Genomic DNA, 17,482 nt, shown 5'->3' with positions numbered 1-17,482 from the left:
ACCTGTATCTACTCCAGTATACATAGCCTCATACCTGTATCTACTCCAGTATACATAGCCTCATACCTGTATCTACTCCAGTATACATAGCCTCATATCTGTATCTACTCCAGTATACATAACCTCATACCTGTATCTACTCCAGTATACATAGCCTCATACCTGTATCTACTCCAGTATACATAACCTCATACCTGTATCTGCTCCAGTATACATAGCCTCATACCTGTATCTACTCCAGTTTACATAGCCTCATACCTGTATCTACTCCAGTATACATAGCCTCATACCTGTATCTACTCCAGTATACATAGCCTCATACCTGTATTTGCTCCAGTATACATAATCTCATACCTGTATCTGCTCCAGTATACATAGTCTCATACCTGTATCTACTCCAGTATACATTGCCTCATACCTGTATCTGCTCCAGTATACATAACCTCATACCTGTATCTACTCCAGTATACATAGCCTCATACCTGTATCTACTCCAGTATACATAGCCTCATATTATTGGACGTCATATATCTCCTGCTGCTATCTTCCCTATATCCACTTTATATCCTGTCTTTCTCAATGTCCTAAATGCTGTTTGATAACTTCAAATTTTTTCACGCATTAAAAAGTATCGCGCTTCACGAACATCCTGCAGATCATTGAGCCACAGCTGTTTCCAGAACTATCCAAAATGGCTGCCTTCCAGGCAGATGCCGATAAGTAGAAGCAGAAAGTGCGCATTCAGTCCCAAAGTAATTACTTCTAAAGTGGCATTCCATATGTTTGGACAAATCTCATGGGATTATCGATTATAGTCCAAGAGAATCATACCGCAAATACAGGGTCACAACAGAACGTTTAGTCTACCAAAGTATCCTGTATCTCCTCCAGTATACATAGCCTCATACTTGTATCTACTCCAGTATACATACCCTCATACCTGTATATCCTCCAGTATACATAGCCTAATACCTGTATCTACTCCAGTATACATAGCCTCATACCTGTATTTACTCCAGTATACATAACCTCATACCTGTAACTACTCCAGTATCCATAGACTCATACATGTATCTACTCCAGTATAAATAGCCTCATACCTGTATCTACTCCAGTATATATAGCCTCATACCTGTATCTACTACAGTATACATAACCTCATACCTGTATCTGCTCCAGTATACATAGACTCATACCTGTATCTGCTCCAGTATACATAGCCTCATACCTGTATCTACTCCAGTATACATAGCCTCATACCTGTATCTACTCCAGTATACATAGACTCATACCTGTATCTTCTTCAGTATACATAGCCTCATACATGTATCTACTCCAGTATACATTGCCTCATACCTGTATCTACTCCAGTATACATAGCCTCATACCTGTATCTATTCCAGTATACATAGCCTCATACCTGTATCTACTCCAGTATACATAGCCTCATACCTGTATCTACTCCAGTATACATAGCCTCATACCTGTATCTACTCCAGTATACATAGCCTCATACCTGTATCTACTCCAGTATACATAGCCTCATACCTGTATAGACTCCAGTATACATAGCCTCATACCTGTATATACTCCAGCATACATAGCCTCATACCTGTATCTCCTCCAGTATACATAGCCTCATACCTGTATCTACTCCAGTATACATTGCCTCATACCTGTATCTACTCCAGTATACATAACCTCATTCCTGTATCTCCTCCAGTATACATAGCCTCATACCTGTATCTTCTCCAGTATACATTGCCTCATACCTGTATCTACTCCAGTATACATAGCCTCATACCTGTATCTACTCCAGTATACATAGCCTCATACCTGTATCTACTCCAGTAGATATAACCTCATACCTGTATCTACTCCAGTATACATAGCCTCATACCTGTATCTACTCCAGTATACATAACCTAATACCTGTATCTACTCCAGTATACATAGCCTCATACCTGTATCTACTCCAGTATACATAGCCTCATACATGTGTCTACTCCAGTATACATAGCCTCATACCTGTATCTGCTCCAGTATACATAATCTCATACCTGTATCTACTCCAGTATACATAGCCTCATACCTGTATCTACTCCAGTATACATAACCTCATACCTGTATCTACTCCAGTATACATAGCCTCATACCTGTATCTACTCCAGTATACATAGCCTCATATTATTGGACGTCATATATCTCCTGCTGCTATCTTCCCTATATCCACTTTATATCCTGTCTTTCTCAATGTCCTAAATGCTGTTTGATAACTTCAAATTTTTTCACGCATTAAAAAGTATCGCACTTCACGAACATCCTGCAGATCATTGAGCCACAGCTGTTTCCAGAACTATCCAAAATGGCTGCCTTCCAGGCAGATGCCGATAAGTAGAAGCAGAAAGTGCGCATTCAGTCCCAAAGTAATTACTTCTAAAGTGGCATTCCATATGTTTGGACAAATCTCATGGGATTATCGATTATAGTCCAAGAGAATCATACCGCAAATACAGGGTCACAACAGAACGTTTAGTCTACCAAAGTATCCTGTATCTCCTCCAGTATACATAGCCTCATACTTGTATCTACTCCAGTATACATACCCTCATACCTGTATATCCTCCAGTATACATAGCCTAATACCTGTATCTACTCCAGTATACATAGCCTTATACCTGTATTTACTCCAGTATACATAACCTCATACCTGTATCTACTCCAGTATAAATAGCCTCATACCTGTATCTACTCCAGTATATATAGCCTCATACCTGTATCTACTACAGTATACATAACCTCATACCTGTATCTGCTCCAGTATACATAGACTCATACCTGTATCTACTTCAGTATACATAGCCTCATACATGTGTCTACTCCAGTATACATAGCCTCATACCTGTATCTACTCCAGTATACATTGCCTCATACCTGTATCTACTCCAGTATACATAGCCTCATACCTGTATCTATTCCAGTATACATAGCCTCATACCTGTATCTACTCCAGTATACATAGCCTCATACCTGTATCTACTCCAGTATACATAGCCTCATACCTGTATCTACTCCAGTATACATAGCCTCATACCTGTATCGACTCCAGTATACATAGCCTCATACCTGTATCTACTCCAGTATACATAACCTCATACCTGTATCTACTCCAGTACACATAGCCTCATACCTGTATCGACTCCAGTATACATAGCCTCATACCTGTATCTACTCCAGTATACATAGCCTCATACCTGTATCTACTCCAGTATACATAACCTCATACCTGTATCTACTCCAGTATACATAGCCTCATACCTGTATTTACTCCAGTATACATAGCCTCATATTATTGGACGTCATATATATCCTGCTGCTATCTTCCCTATATCCACTTTATATCCTGTCTTTCTCAATGTCCTAAATGCTGTTTGATAACTTCAAATTTTTTCACGCATTAAAAAGTATCGCACTTCACGAACATCCTGCAGATCATTGAGCCACAGCTGTTTCCAGAACTATCCAAAATGGCTGCCTTCCAGGCAGATGCCGATAAGTAGAAGCAGAAAGTGCGCATTCAGTCCCAAAGTAATTACTTCTAAAGTGGCATTCCATATGTTTGGACAAATCTCATGGGATTATCGATTATAGTCCAAGAGAATCATACCGCAAATACAGGGTCACAACAGAACGTTTAGTCTACCAAAGTGCACGCTGCACTGCAGAGCGGGGAGAGCGGTCAGAAAAGGTTAAGAGAGTGATGTACAGAACATGTGAGCACCACATCAGTGTAGTGTGCACTGCAGTATATTACATGTATGTACTCAGGATCAGTACAAGATAAATAATGTAATGTATGTACACAATGACCTCACCAGCAGAATAGTGAGCACAGCTCTGGAGTATAATATAGGATATAACTCAGGATCAGTACAAGATAAATAATGTAATGTATGTACACAGTGATCTCACCAGCAGAATAGTGAGTACAGCTCTGGAGTATAATACAGGATATAACTCAGGATCAGTACAAGATAAATAATGTAATGTATGTACACAATGACCTCACCAGCAGAATAGTGAGTACAGCTCTGGAGTATAATACAGGATATAACTCAGGATCAGTACAGGATAAGTAATGTAATGTATGTACACAGTGACCTCACCAGCAGAATAGTGAGTACAACTCTGGCGTATAACACAGAATATAACTCAGGATAAGTACAGGATAAGTAATGTAATGTATGTACACAGTGACCCCACCAGCAGAATAGTGAGTACAGCTCAGGAATATAATACAGGGTATAACTCAGGATCAATACAGGATAAGTAATGTAATGTATGTACACAGTGACCTCACCAGCAGAATAGTGAGTACAGCTCTGGAGTATAATACAGGATATAACTCAGGATCAGTACAGGATAAGTAATGTAATGTATGTACACAGTGACCTCACCAGCAGAATAGTGAGTACAGCTCTGGGGTATAATACAGGATATAACTCAGGATCAGTACAGGATAAGTAATGTAATGTATGTACACAGTGACCTCACCAGCAGAATAGTGAGTACAGCTCTGGAGTATAATACAGGATATAACTCAGGATCAGTACAGGATAAGTAATGTAATGTATGTACACAGTGACCTCACCAGCAGAATAGTGAGTACAGCTCTGGAGTATAATACAGGATATAAATCGAGATTTTCCTAGCTAATGTGACGGAAAATATTAGTTATATGAAGACAGGAGGCGAGTATCTTGCATTAAATCTTTCCTTTTTAATGCCCATAGCAGAATTTTTTATAACAATTTTTTAAAACGTATCAAAGAAAAAACATTTTCAACTACAGCTCCCAGCAGCCCTCTGGACTCTCTTCACCCCTCCTAGCCCGACTGGCTGATATATAAAGGGCTGTCTGGGACATCTCTTCCTCTTTCTTTATGCGGCATTCAGCACGGCAGCCTCCATCATGAAGTACTGGAACCGCCACTTGGTAATGTGTCTTGACAACATGGTCAACAGGACCGCCGCTACCTGACCGAACAGGAACAAAAACCCCGATGAACAACAGCTCAGGAACATGTCAGCCTCCCAGCAGTAGATGGAAGAATCTCTCCTCAATAACCTGGAAAGAGAAAAAGGACACCATGACAGGGTTGGGTTGGGAGGGAAGATACTCGCCTCCTGTCTTCATATAACTAATATTTTCCGTCACATTAGCTAGGAAAATCTCGATTTATATATCAGACAGGAGGCTCATATCTTGCAAGTTCAAAGCTTTAACAAAATAATGCAGAAACAAGCAAATTACAAAACTGACATAGAGACATGTTCCTCGGGTCGAAAATAAAACTGACAAAAAGTCGTCTGTGATGACCAGTCAGCGGCCATTAATAGATCCGACAGGGAACCTCCTGACACAACAACCTTGGTAGCCATAGCCCCTCTAGAAGAGTGGGCGCCAAATAAGGATACATTAATCCCTGCCATCTCCATGGCTAGACGAACCCACCGAGCCAAAGTAGCCGAGGAGACCGGGAGATGAGGTTTGACATACGAGATGAGTAATTGAGTATGAGTAATAGATCGGAGAGGTGCTGTTCGAGTCTCATATTCTTGGACACAAAGCTTGGGATGAGCTGGAAAACACGGATAAAAGACGGAGTGGAGACCCGTCTTAGTCCTACGTACAACTGAAAATTGAACACCCCCAGGCGAGAATTGTCGCCGAGAAACGTCCAAAGCTCAAACATCCAATACTCTTTTTATAGAGACCAGACATAAGAGAACGGTCAGTTTTACTGAAAGAAGCTTCAAGGATAGATCATTATTGTCTTCCCAGGAAGAAAACATATCTAGCACGTGGGAAACATCCCAGATAGCCTGATACTTAGGGCAAGGAGGACGCTTAAATTTGATTCCGCGTAAGAGTCTGCACACTAAAGGATGCTTGCCAACTGGCAAGGAGTCCACAGGATAGTGGCATGCAGAAATAGCCGATCTATAAACATTTATAGAGCTATAAGATTTGCCTGAATCAAATGCATCAGCTAAGTAGTTAACTACTACCTGCACAGGTGCCTGAACAGGACTAACCTCCCGTTGATCACACCAACGAACCCAGAGTCCCCAGGCAGATAAGATACGCCGATCTAATCCCTGGGGCCCAGGCCAGGGCGAGGAGATCTCTAGCCAATCTAGAAAGGTCATTGCACGATTCCGGCATCCCGAAACCAACCAAGCCAGGCGAGGTAGGTTGCCCTCCAGGACTAGAGGATGAAGACCCTTGTTCGGATTCGTGAGTATGTGAGGCAGAGGCGGCAACAATCTGGGAAAATCTATTGTCATCCCCAACAGCCGGGGAAACCACGGTTGAGTCGGCCAAAATGGGGTGATCAACGCTACCGTTGCCCTCTGAGTCAGTATCTGGAGGAGAACCCTGGTGATCATCGGGAAGGGGGGAAACGCATAATGTGTCCCTTCCGGCCACCGTTGGCAGAAAGCGTCCACCACTGACGCTTCCGGGTCCGGTCTCCAACTGTAAAACCGAGGTAATTGTCTGTTGAGTCGAGACGCAAAGAGATCCATATGGAACAGACCCCAAAGATCCCGTAGCGTCAGGAATACTGACCGATCCAGCGTCCAGTCGCTGGAGTTGACCAAATAACGGGAATTCCAGTCGGCCACGAAGTTGGAGATTCCTGGAATATATTCCGCAATGGAAATAAGGTTGCGGGATAGACAAAAATGCCAGAAGTCGGACGCTATGTCCGCTAACACTCTGGACCTCGAACCCCCAAGGCGGTTGATATATTGAACCGCTGCTACGTTGTCCATGCGTAATAGTACGCAACAGTTGGACTCCCGTGATAGAAAGCTCCTGACAGCGAAGAAAGCTGCCAAAAGCTCTAAAGCATTGATATGGAGAAGAGATTCCTCTTCTGATCATATCCCGCCTGTCGCGTCCTGACCGCAACGGGCTCCCCAGCCTTGCCGACACGTGTCGGATTCTATGATCACGTCTGGACAAGAGTTGAAAATGGTCTTGCCATTCCACTCCACAGCGTGACGGAGCCACCAACGCAGCTCCTCTACTGAATCCGGACAAAGAGTCACTTCTGCTGCATAATGTAAACCCTGTCGAAGATGAAGGGTTTTTAGCCGTTGGAGGGCCCGATAATGCAGTGGGGCCGGAAAGATCGCTTGAATGGAAGCTGACAACAATCCAACTATGCGAGCGATCACCCTCAAGGATACTTGACCCTTGCGTAGGACTGCCCTGATTTCTTTGCGAATGAGGGCCAGTTTGGCTTTTGGTAAACAAAGGACAGCTCTTCTGGTGTCCACCACAAACCCCAAAAACTCTATCTCTTGTGCTGGGGATAGAGCCGATTTCTTGTGGTTTATGAGAAAACCAAGTTCCTCTAACAGAGATACTGTCCATTGACAGTGTAGTCTGGCCACTTCTCTGGAGCGGGCCATGATGAGCAGGTCGTCTAGATAAATTATTAGACGCACCCCTCTGCTCCGGAGAGCTGCCACAACGGGTTTCATCAACTTTGTGAAACACCAAGGGGCGAAGGACAGACCGAATGGAAGGCAAGTGAACTGCCACAGACGGTCGCCCCACCAAAACCTCAGTAATGGTTGGGATGATTGATGTATAGGTACTGTGGGGTAGGCATCTTTCAGATCTACTTTCACCAGCCAGTCTCCTAGGCAGAGGAGGTCGCGTAATAGATGGATGCCCTCCATCTTGAAGTGACGATAAGTCACATGTTGGTTTAAATTTCTCAAGTTTATAACGGGACGGTATCCGCCATCCTTCTTCTTGACCAAGAAGAGGTTGCTTATAAACCCCGGTGACAAGGGGTCTACCTCTTGTACCACTTGTTTGTCTAAGAGCTCTTGGAGCTCCATGTCTATTAGGGATTTGTTGAGGTCTGAGAAATGAATTGGTTGGGGTGTAAAACTCATGTCTGGCCGGGACTGAAGTTCTATTTGGTAACCTGCCACTGTATTTAGTATCCATGCGTCTGCCGTAATCATGGACCAGACGTGGATAAAATGTCTCAACCTGCCCCCCACATAGGTGTGTGGAAGGTGTGGAGAATTGGTACTCACCAGATGATGGTCTGGAACGTGGGTAACCTCTACCGCCTCGTCCTCTCCAGGGTCGCCCTCGGGGTGGAAAGAAGGGTGCAGGTTGAGCCACCGGCATGGTATATTGTTGTGGAGGCGGCACATAGGGATGAGTGGGAGGTCTAGTATAGGGCCGGTAATAACTGCCTCGGCCGGCAGAACGACCTCTTCCTCTGCCGGCCTTGTTAAAACCTTATTGCTGGACTTTTTAAGCGAATTTTGCGCTTTGTCAAGACCTGTAAATAGGCCTACAAATTTATTAATGTTCTTGAGAAGGTCCTCTCCAAAGAGAAGGCCTTCCGCAGATGGGCCGGGTTCATTTTTGGCCAAATGCGAGAGCTGGGGCTCCAGCTTCATTAAGATGGATCTCCTGCGCTCAATGGAACAGGTGGTATTTGCTGTTCCCAACATGCAGATTGCACGTTGTGCCCATCCTCTAAGTTGTGTGAGATCCACAGGTTCACTAGAGGAAGCTGCTTGTTCTGAAAGATTAAGGATTTTCGTTAGTGGCCCCAATAGGTCCAAAATCCTATCCTGGATTGCCTTGAACGACCGTTCAATCCCTTTTTTAGAGTATTTTCCGGATTTGGTTAGGTACTTCAAAAGGATGGGATCTATTTCCGGAGTAATGGCAATTTTCTTGGCCACAAATGGGCGTGGGCATTCTGCCCTCAATTTATTTCGGTTAACCCGATCATGGGTTCGCCGAGTCCAGTATTCTATATATGCAGCCACTTGGGGCAAGGGGGCCCAATCCCCTTAGCGGGGGTGTATGATGGCCTCTGGGTGGAAAAAGGGTTGTCCCATTGTATCCAGGATGGCTTCTCCTGGGACACCCGGTTCAGTGGATGAGATATCCGCCAGTAAACCCGCTTCATTCTCAGACCCAGAATCAGAGCCATCAGGCATATCAGATTCTTCATCAGCCGACTCCTCCGATGTATCGAAGGAGTCAGGCTTAGCCCGCCTGGTGGACTTATGCCTCTTAGTATACTCCCCGAGGCCCGGGGGTCGAATAGGGTCATTTATTACTGCGGGGTGACAGGCTGTGGTGGGCTCTGTCTGTTGCATATGTGTTTCTTCCCCTGCCGGGGAGTCGAAGGTGGCAGTATGTTTGCGCTTGCAAAGCGCTTTTCCATGTTAGACAAAGCCAGTGGTAACTGGCCTGTGAGATGCAGATGGTGCAGCGGCTGACGCCAGAGCTGCCTGAACTGACTTTGTAATAAGGTCTTGTATCTGTGCTGCCGATAGGGGCTGGGAAGCCTCTGGGAGCATATCTTGCCCCATACCTGTCTGGGAGGATTCTCCGGCCATTATGGATTATAGTGATATGCTATAGTAGGCCTTAGATAAACAGGTAACTCAGATAAGCAGACACACTGATCAGTTGTAACAAGCCACACACCCTTATGTCAGGGGTAATCAGATAGGAGTCTGAAGGTAGAGTATGATAGACTTGAATCTATCAGAGTGCTCCTAGTATAACACTAAGTAATCCAGTACCTGATTTATAGAACGCTAGAAATACAGTATTGTACCGATGCTATTCCCCCCACCGCTCGCCACGGAATGGCGAGAGGGAGAGGAGGAGTAGATAATATACAGCGCTCCGGGCCGTAATCACGCGAGATTACGGCCGAGAGCGCTGCGATTGGGCAGGCACACGGCAAGCCTTGTAGTGACTGGCTGCAAGGAGAGAAAGAAAACACACCTCGGGAACAATAAGACTCCTCCCCTTACAGACTTCCCGCACGCGGGGGTTCGCGGTGGGAAAAAGGGGAAGAAGAAACGCCGCAGAAATGACTAAGACGGCGCCTGTGAGTACAACTAGGGAGGGGGAGGGGAAACCCCATGGGAGCTGTAGTAGAGAATCTCCTACCCCTCCGACCGCAACCACGGAGACCTGCGGTAACTAAAGGAATACCCACAGGATATAGACAAGATAAATAATATATATATATATATATATATATCTATATAGATGAAAGAAATATAGTAAAAGAAATGAGACAAAGAATATATATATATATATAGACGAAAGGAACAGATAAAATTGAAACACAAAAGAGACAGTACTAGAATAAGGTATTTCAACACCTATAGAATGGTAAAAGAACTGGAATCACTTAACTGACATCTGCCATGAGCAGAAAGAAAGAGGAAGAGATGTCCCAGACAGCCCTTTATATATCAGCCAGTCGGGCTGGGAGGGGTGAAGAGTCCAGAGGGCTGCTGGGAGTTGTAGTTGAAATTTTTATTTCTTTGATACGTTTTAAAAAATTGTTATAAAAAATTCTGCTATGGGCATTAAAAAGGAAAGATTTAATGCAAGATATGAGCCTCCTGTCTGATATATAACTCAGGATCAGTACAGGATAAGTAATGTAATGTATGTACACAGTGACCTCACCAGCAGAATAGTGAGTACAGCTCTGGGGTATAATACAGGATATAACTCAGGATCAGTACAGGATCAGTAATGTAATGTATGTACACAGTGACCCCACCAGCAGAATAGTGAGTACAGCTCTGGGGTATAATACAGGATATAACTCAGGATCAGTACAGGATAAGTAATGTAATGTATGTACACAGTGACCTCACCAGCAGAATAGTGAGTACAGCTCTGGAGTATAATACAGGATATAACTCAGGATCAGTACAGGATAAGTAATGTAATGTATGTACACAGTGACCTCACCAGCAGAATAGTGAGTACAGCTCTGGAGTATAATACAGGATAAGTAATGTAATGTATGTACACAGTGACTTCACCAGCAGAATAGTGAGTACATCTCTGGAATATAATACAGGATATAACTCAGGATCAGTACAAGATCAGTAATGTAATGTATGTACACAGTGACCCCACCAGCAGAATAGTGAGTACAGCTCTGGACTATAATACAGGATATAACTCAGGATCAGTACATGATAAGTAATATAATGTATGTACACAGTGACCTCACCAGCAGAATAGTGAGTACAGCTCTGGAGTATAATACAGGGTATAACTCAGGATCAGTACATGATAAGTAATATAATGTATGTACACAGTGACCTCACCAGCAGAATAGTGAGTACAGCTCTGGAGTATAATACAGGGTATAACTCAGGATCAGTACAGGATAAGTAATGTAATGTATGTACACAGTGACCTCTCCAGCAGAATAGTGAGTACAGCTCTGGACTATAATACAGGATATAACTCAGGATCAGTACAGGATAAGTAATGTAATGTATGTACACAGTGACCTCACCAGCAGAATAGTGAGTACATCTCTGGAGTATAATACAGGATATAACTCAGGATCAGTACAGGATCAGTAATGTAATGTATGTACACAGTGACCCCACCAGCAGAATAGTGAGTACAGCTCTGGACTATAATACAGGATATAACTCAGGATCAGTACATGATAAGTAATATAATGTATGTACACAGTGACCTCACCAGCAGAATAGTGAGTACAGCTCTGGAGAGAGGTTGGGTGTGTCTGAGCTCCTGTTACTTCCAGACTCTTCCAGTGAAGCAGTGATTTCCATCCGCCCCTCCCCAGGTGTGTGGCAGATACCTGGGTAGAGGGTTTTCCTGCTATGGAGCCCCAGGAGGCTTCATCTTGCACTCCCCGTACCCGGCCGGCGGTGGGTGCAAAGGAAAATGCGACGGCCAGTAGCCAGGATGGGGTGAGACGATCCACCAGGGCCCATCGCCATGTGGGGCCCCCTCCCTCATCCCCAGCTGGGAGCTGCAAGGCTTCCAGCAAAAGTTCCTCTGGGAAAAGAAGCTCATCCAGGCAGAGGAGTGGAGTGAAGGCTTCTACCTCAGGCTCCTCAGAACCCCAGCAATGGGGGGTCAAGGAGCCAAGGGAATCCCTGGAGACTTTCGGATCTAGAATCCAGGCAAAGATGGCCCAATATGAACGTCTTGGGAAACAGCTTCGTGGTCTTAGAGAAGATATAAAGTTTGCAACTTACCAGGCGGATACAGCAGCCAAGGGCAAGAGAGCAGCGTTCACTGCAAAGGTGAGAGCACTAAAGAAAGAGGTGGAGGAGATTGTGCAGCTGAGAGCAGACATTGTGGCTGGAGCCGGCTTCTTCAGTGAGAAGATTCTTAATGAAGAGAGGTTCCCCAAAAAGGGGGTCTCCAGAGGTGCAGAAAAAGAAAGTCACCAAGATGAGAGTGAGGAGGAGGAGGAGATGGAGGGAGGTGAGGAGGGGGATATGAGTGAGGGGGATATGGACACGGGTTCTGTTTGTACCACCACTGTTACCCCAGACCCCCCACTTACCCTCAGTGTGGACTACATAAATCCGGCTCAGGTGGCCTTACCTCCCTCCAGTGAGGACGATGAGGATGGCAGTGACTGTAGTGATTGCAGCGGCTCGGCAGATGGGGGTCTCCTGCGTGCGATTGTTATGCAGGAGTCCCCCACCCGTCTGGAGAACTTCACTTTTGGTGATGATTTGGGCCCAGAAGAGAAGGGGAAGAGGAAGAAAGTGAAGGGCAAGAAGAGGAAGAAGGCACAAGGAGTGAAATTTGTTTTTTCTTCTTTCCAGCAACCTGGGTCGGCTGAGAAGTCAGCTCAGGGTGCTGGGTCCCCCAATCTGCCAGACCCCGTTTCTGTAGTGGAGCGGGGCCAGCATGGGGGATACAGTAGTGCACCCAAAATGGCCGCGGGTGCTATAGAAAAAAAAGGGCACCCTCCTGTGAGGGGGGAGGGTGTCCAGGCACCAGAAAATGGCGGCAGTTTCTCCCGTTCAGGGGGCGGTCCCCGGGTTGAAGTGAGCGGTACAAGTCCTGGCGCTGCAGGGCACTCCCCTGTGAGGGGGGGGAGTGTCCGGGCACCAGACCTTGGTGGTTCAGGGGGCGGTCCCCTATGTGCGGTTGGTACCGTTTCTGGCGCTGCGGGGCACTCACCTGTAAAGGGGGAGGTTCCCTGCACGTCAGCTGCAGTAGGCGGGGCAGGAGTGCGTCCGGAGGGACAGCTCCTGCCAAAATCCATGACTTCGTGTGAGGGGGCGGTGCCATCCATATCAGAGGCGGAGCCTGTGTCTGCACCCCAGAAGACTGGAAATGCAACCTTAGTCCTGAAACCAGCGACCCTTATACATAATGCAATAGACCCAGCCAGCCCAGCCTGTAATATACAGAGTGTAGGCAAGAGTGAAAGTGAGAGCAAAAATGTGTGGAAAAATGGTAATGTCCAGAGTGTGAGTTATGGTAGTGCGCATGGGAGGAGTTGTAGTAGCAGTGTGGATGAGGGGTGTGCAAGTGGGGTGCAAGAGAGGGGTGCAAGGGGAGTGCAAGAGAGGGGTGCAAGTGGAGTGCAAGAGAGGGGTGCAAGTGGAGTGCAAGAGAGGGGTGCAAGTGGAGTGCAAGAGAGGGGTGCAAGTGGAGTGCAAGAGAGGGGTACAAGTGGAGTGCAAGAGAGGGGTGTAAGTGGAGTGCAAGAGAGGGGTGCAAGTGGAATGCAGGTGAGGAGTGGTAGTGGAATGCCAGAGAGAGGTTTGACTGACACCTCAGCTAAGAACAAGGGTCCTGGTTTGGGATCTGGGTCAGGTCCTGGTTCGACTGCCCCCCCGGTAGTGGCTGCTTCTCCCAGAAGCTATGCCAGAGTCACTGCCGGGGGATCAGGGGGATCCCCATCTCCATCTGGCTCTGGGGGTCACTTGCAACAGCGCCTCCTGGAGGCTCTACGTAGGGGAGACAGGTCAATCCATGTAGAGGGGAGGGGTGAGGTTGACCTGTCTTTTTGGATAGAAAGACACGGCTTAGGCGCCTTCCGAGAACAAAACGGGGAGGTGGTCTGGTCCCTCCCGACATCCGGGCAGGAAAGTGGCCGTAGGAATGTGGTCCGTTTAGTGTGGAGGGGCGAAGATGCGTGTCCGCCTCGGGGTAAGGTGGTTGAGCTCCTCCTCCGGATGGAATTCAGGGCAAGTGACATCTTTGCCCTGATTCACCCCTACGGTACTTCCGAATTTGACATCAGCTTCGTTCGGCCGGAGGGTTTGGAACTCTTCTGGTCGAACTATGAGGTGGTGAAGAGTGAGCCCGGCTGGCGGGATTTCGCCGTAAAGGCGATATCCCGTCAGAATCTGGCCAAGAAAGTGACCGTATTGACACGTAACGAGTCACTATCTTGCTATGACATCATGACCTGGCTCAGCCGATATGGGGATGTGACGGACATGCCAAAAAAGAACTATGACGAACATGGGATCTGGTCTGGGGCCTGGACGTTTTCCGTCAAACTGAAGCGTTCGGGGAGCACTGTTGCCCACATCCCATCAGCTGCTTTTCTTGGGAGAGACAGAATCCAAGTTTTCTACCAGGGGCAGCCCAAGGTCTGTCACAGATGTGGCAGCCCCACCCACTTTAGCGCAGCTTGTACCGTGCAGGTCTGTGCACTGTGCGGTGGGGTAGGTCATCTTGCCGCATCCTGTAGGCAGATCCGGTGTCATCTGTGTGGTGTCTTAGGACACCCTTTCAGCCGTTGTCCTAGCGCTTTTGCCCGGGCAACTGTCACCTTGGCTGGGGAGAGCAGTAATGTTGCCTCAGCTGGGGAGGGCACGAGTGCGGGTGAAGGTGCAACAGGGTCAGTGAAGAGGAAAAGTCCCGCCAAGCTGAGGCGGGAGGCTAATCGCAGAAGGAGCAGGGAACTGGAGAGTTCCCATGTGGCAGGGGTAGCTTCTGACCCTGCTCCAGAGGTTAGTCCTGAAACTGCTGAGGCCCTGGAGGAAGATGTGCTGGAGGAGGAAGCGAGGAGAATCTGTGGAGAAGAGGGCAGCAAGGCCGATCTTTCCGATTCCTCCCACTTTGAAAGTGTGGATGAGGAGGGTGAAGAGCGGCCAAAAAAGAAGGGCAATAAAAGGGGAAAGAAGAGGTCGGAGCCCTCTAGTCCCCGTGCTACGGACCAGGTCCCAAGCGGAAGCCTACCTGCCCCCCCTCTGATTGATCTGTCTAACCGGTTCTCTGTCCTTGATGACATCTCCTCCCCCTCTTTGGAGGGGGTGGTCGAGGATGGGGTACCTGAAGTGGGGGAGCCTCCGGGGGGAACTGGGCCCTGTCCTGATGGAGCAATTTCCTCAGGGGATGGGGCCAAACCAGAGCCAGACGGAGATGGGGATTCAAAAATGGACCAATCAGAGTCTAAAAAAAGGCTAAAAGAGAAAGAAGCCTCCTCGTCTGGGGATGAGGGGGTAAAGAAAAGACAGAAGTGAGGGGGTTAGGGCCGTCTAACTCAATCACCCATGATGGCGGCACTCACCCCATTGACGCTGGCATCTATTAACTGTGCCAGTATAAAGTCTGATACGGCTAGATTCGCAGCCTTTGATTTTCTCGGCCGTGTTGAAGCCGATATTTTGTATCTGCAGGAGACCAGGTTGTCAGATCTAGCCTCCCTGGTAAAAGCCAGGAGAGAGTGGAGGCGCGGGCCCTCCCACTGGTCTCTTGCGGCTGAGCCGTATAGTGGGGTGGCGGTCCTTTTTACCGCTCCGGTTGAATGCAGACGGGTTATTGAGTTAGAAATGGGGAGGTGCCTGATCTTAGATGTCCTCATGAAGGGACAGGAGCTCCGGCTCATTAACATCTACGCCCCACAAACCAAGTGGGGCCGCAAAGATCTCTTTATGAGGATCAAGCCCTTCCTTTTTACTAGCCGGCAAGTGATCTTTGGAGGGGACTTCAATACTGTCACAAGGTCCCAAGATAGGAGAGGCTCCAATGATCGGTTGGCTTACGATAGCATAGCTCTCAATAATATAGTTAGGGAAGCTCGCCTAGAGGATGCCCACATCCGGAGCCCCTCAGGCCACGCGGGTTTCACCTATCATCGAGGTAGCTGCAGGTCTAGAATAGACAGGTTTTATTTAAAGGAGGAAGCCGTCTCTTCCGCAGTGTCCGTGGTTGAGGTGGAGTTCTCCGATCACTGTATGATTTTGTTTTCCTTGAATGTTTCAGGGACCCCCCGGATGGGTAAAGGTTATTGGAAGCTGAATTCGTCCCTCCTGGAGGAAGCGGAGGTAAGACAGTCCTTTGAGGATTTTCTTCAGAGTCAGGTACCTTTACTGGACCTTTGTAGTAGTAAGTCAGAGTGGTGGGAGATATTCAAGAAGCGGGTTGCGGGGTTCTTCCGCCAGCTCTCGAGCCTCAGGTCCCTGAACAGGTATCGCTTGTATCAGGGTCTGAGGAGGAAACTCGAGCTTCTCGTCTCGACTGGAGGTAGTCGTGATGATATCTCCAGAGTGAAGTCCTTGTTGATGAGGTGTCAGTATGATAGGCACGCATCTTTGGTTTTTGAGAGGGATTTTGGGAAGTACCGCTCGCCCGACCCTTACAGAAACTGCAAGATGTCAGTGAGTAGTAAAATCATCTCAGGACTGATTGATAGTACGGGATCTCTGAATCGGTCCAGATCAGGGATCCTGGAGGTCGTCAGATCCTTCTACTTGCACCTCTTGGGGAGGAAGGATCTAGATCGGGACAAGATGTCGGCTTTCCTGGCTGAAACCATTCCTGAGCCAGGGGTAGACCCCTCTCTTGGCGTTTTGGCAGAAGAGATTAAGGAAGAGGAAGTGAGACTGGCGATCGAGGGGCTTGCCCCCAAGAAGTCGCCAGGTCCGGATGGCTTAACATCCGAGTGGTACAAGACCTTTAAGGAGTCTTTAGCTCCCCTCTTGACTGTGGTATTCAATGAGTGTCTCTCCTCGGGCACTCTGCCTAGGTCAATGAGGAGGTCAGCCCTGATTCTTCTCTCAAAGGGTAAAGATCCTAGCCGGATTGAGAATTGGAGGCCCATAGCTCTTCTCAATACGGACAGGAAGCTTCTGGCCAAGATACTGTTTAATCGGTTGGTGGATTTTGCACCCCGACTCCTTTCGGGGGCCCAGCACTGCTCTGTTCCAGGCCGAAGCACGTTAAGTGCTGTCCTCAGTGTCAGGGAGGCAGTGGAGCGGAGCAGTGCAGGTCTCTGGAAGGGGTACTTACTGTCCTTGGATCAGGCAAAAGCATTTGATCGGGTGAACCATGACTACCTCTGGTCCGTCCTTCTAAGATATGGCTTACCGAGTACTTTTGTTAATTGGCTCAAGATCTTGTATGCAGGGGCAGAGAGTTTCCCGCTGGTGAACGGTTGGTCTGGCCGCTCTTTTGAGGTTGGGTCCGGAGTCCGTCAGGGTTGTCCTTTGAGCCCGCTGTTATACGTGTTCGCAATCGATCCCTTCGTCCGGAGGGTAGATTGTGGACCGTTGGCGGGAGTCGGGATGAGTCTGGCGGAGCCGGATGTCGCCCAGAGAGTTGTGGCGTATGCTGATGATGTCACCATTTTCGTCT

Source organism: Hyla sarda, chromosome 8 (genome assembly GCF_029499605.1).
Source record: "Hyla sarda isolate aHylSar1 chromosome 8, aHylSar1.hap1, whole genome shotgun sequence".
Taxonomy (NCBI): domain Eukaryota; kingdom Metazoa; phylum Chordata; class Amphibia; order Anura; family Hylidae; genus Hyla; species Hyla sarda.
This window is presented reverse-complemented; position numbering follows the sequence as displayed.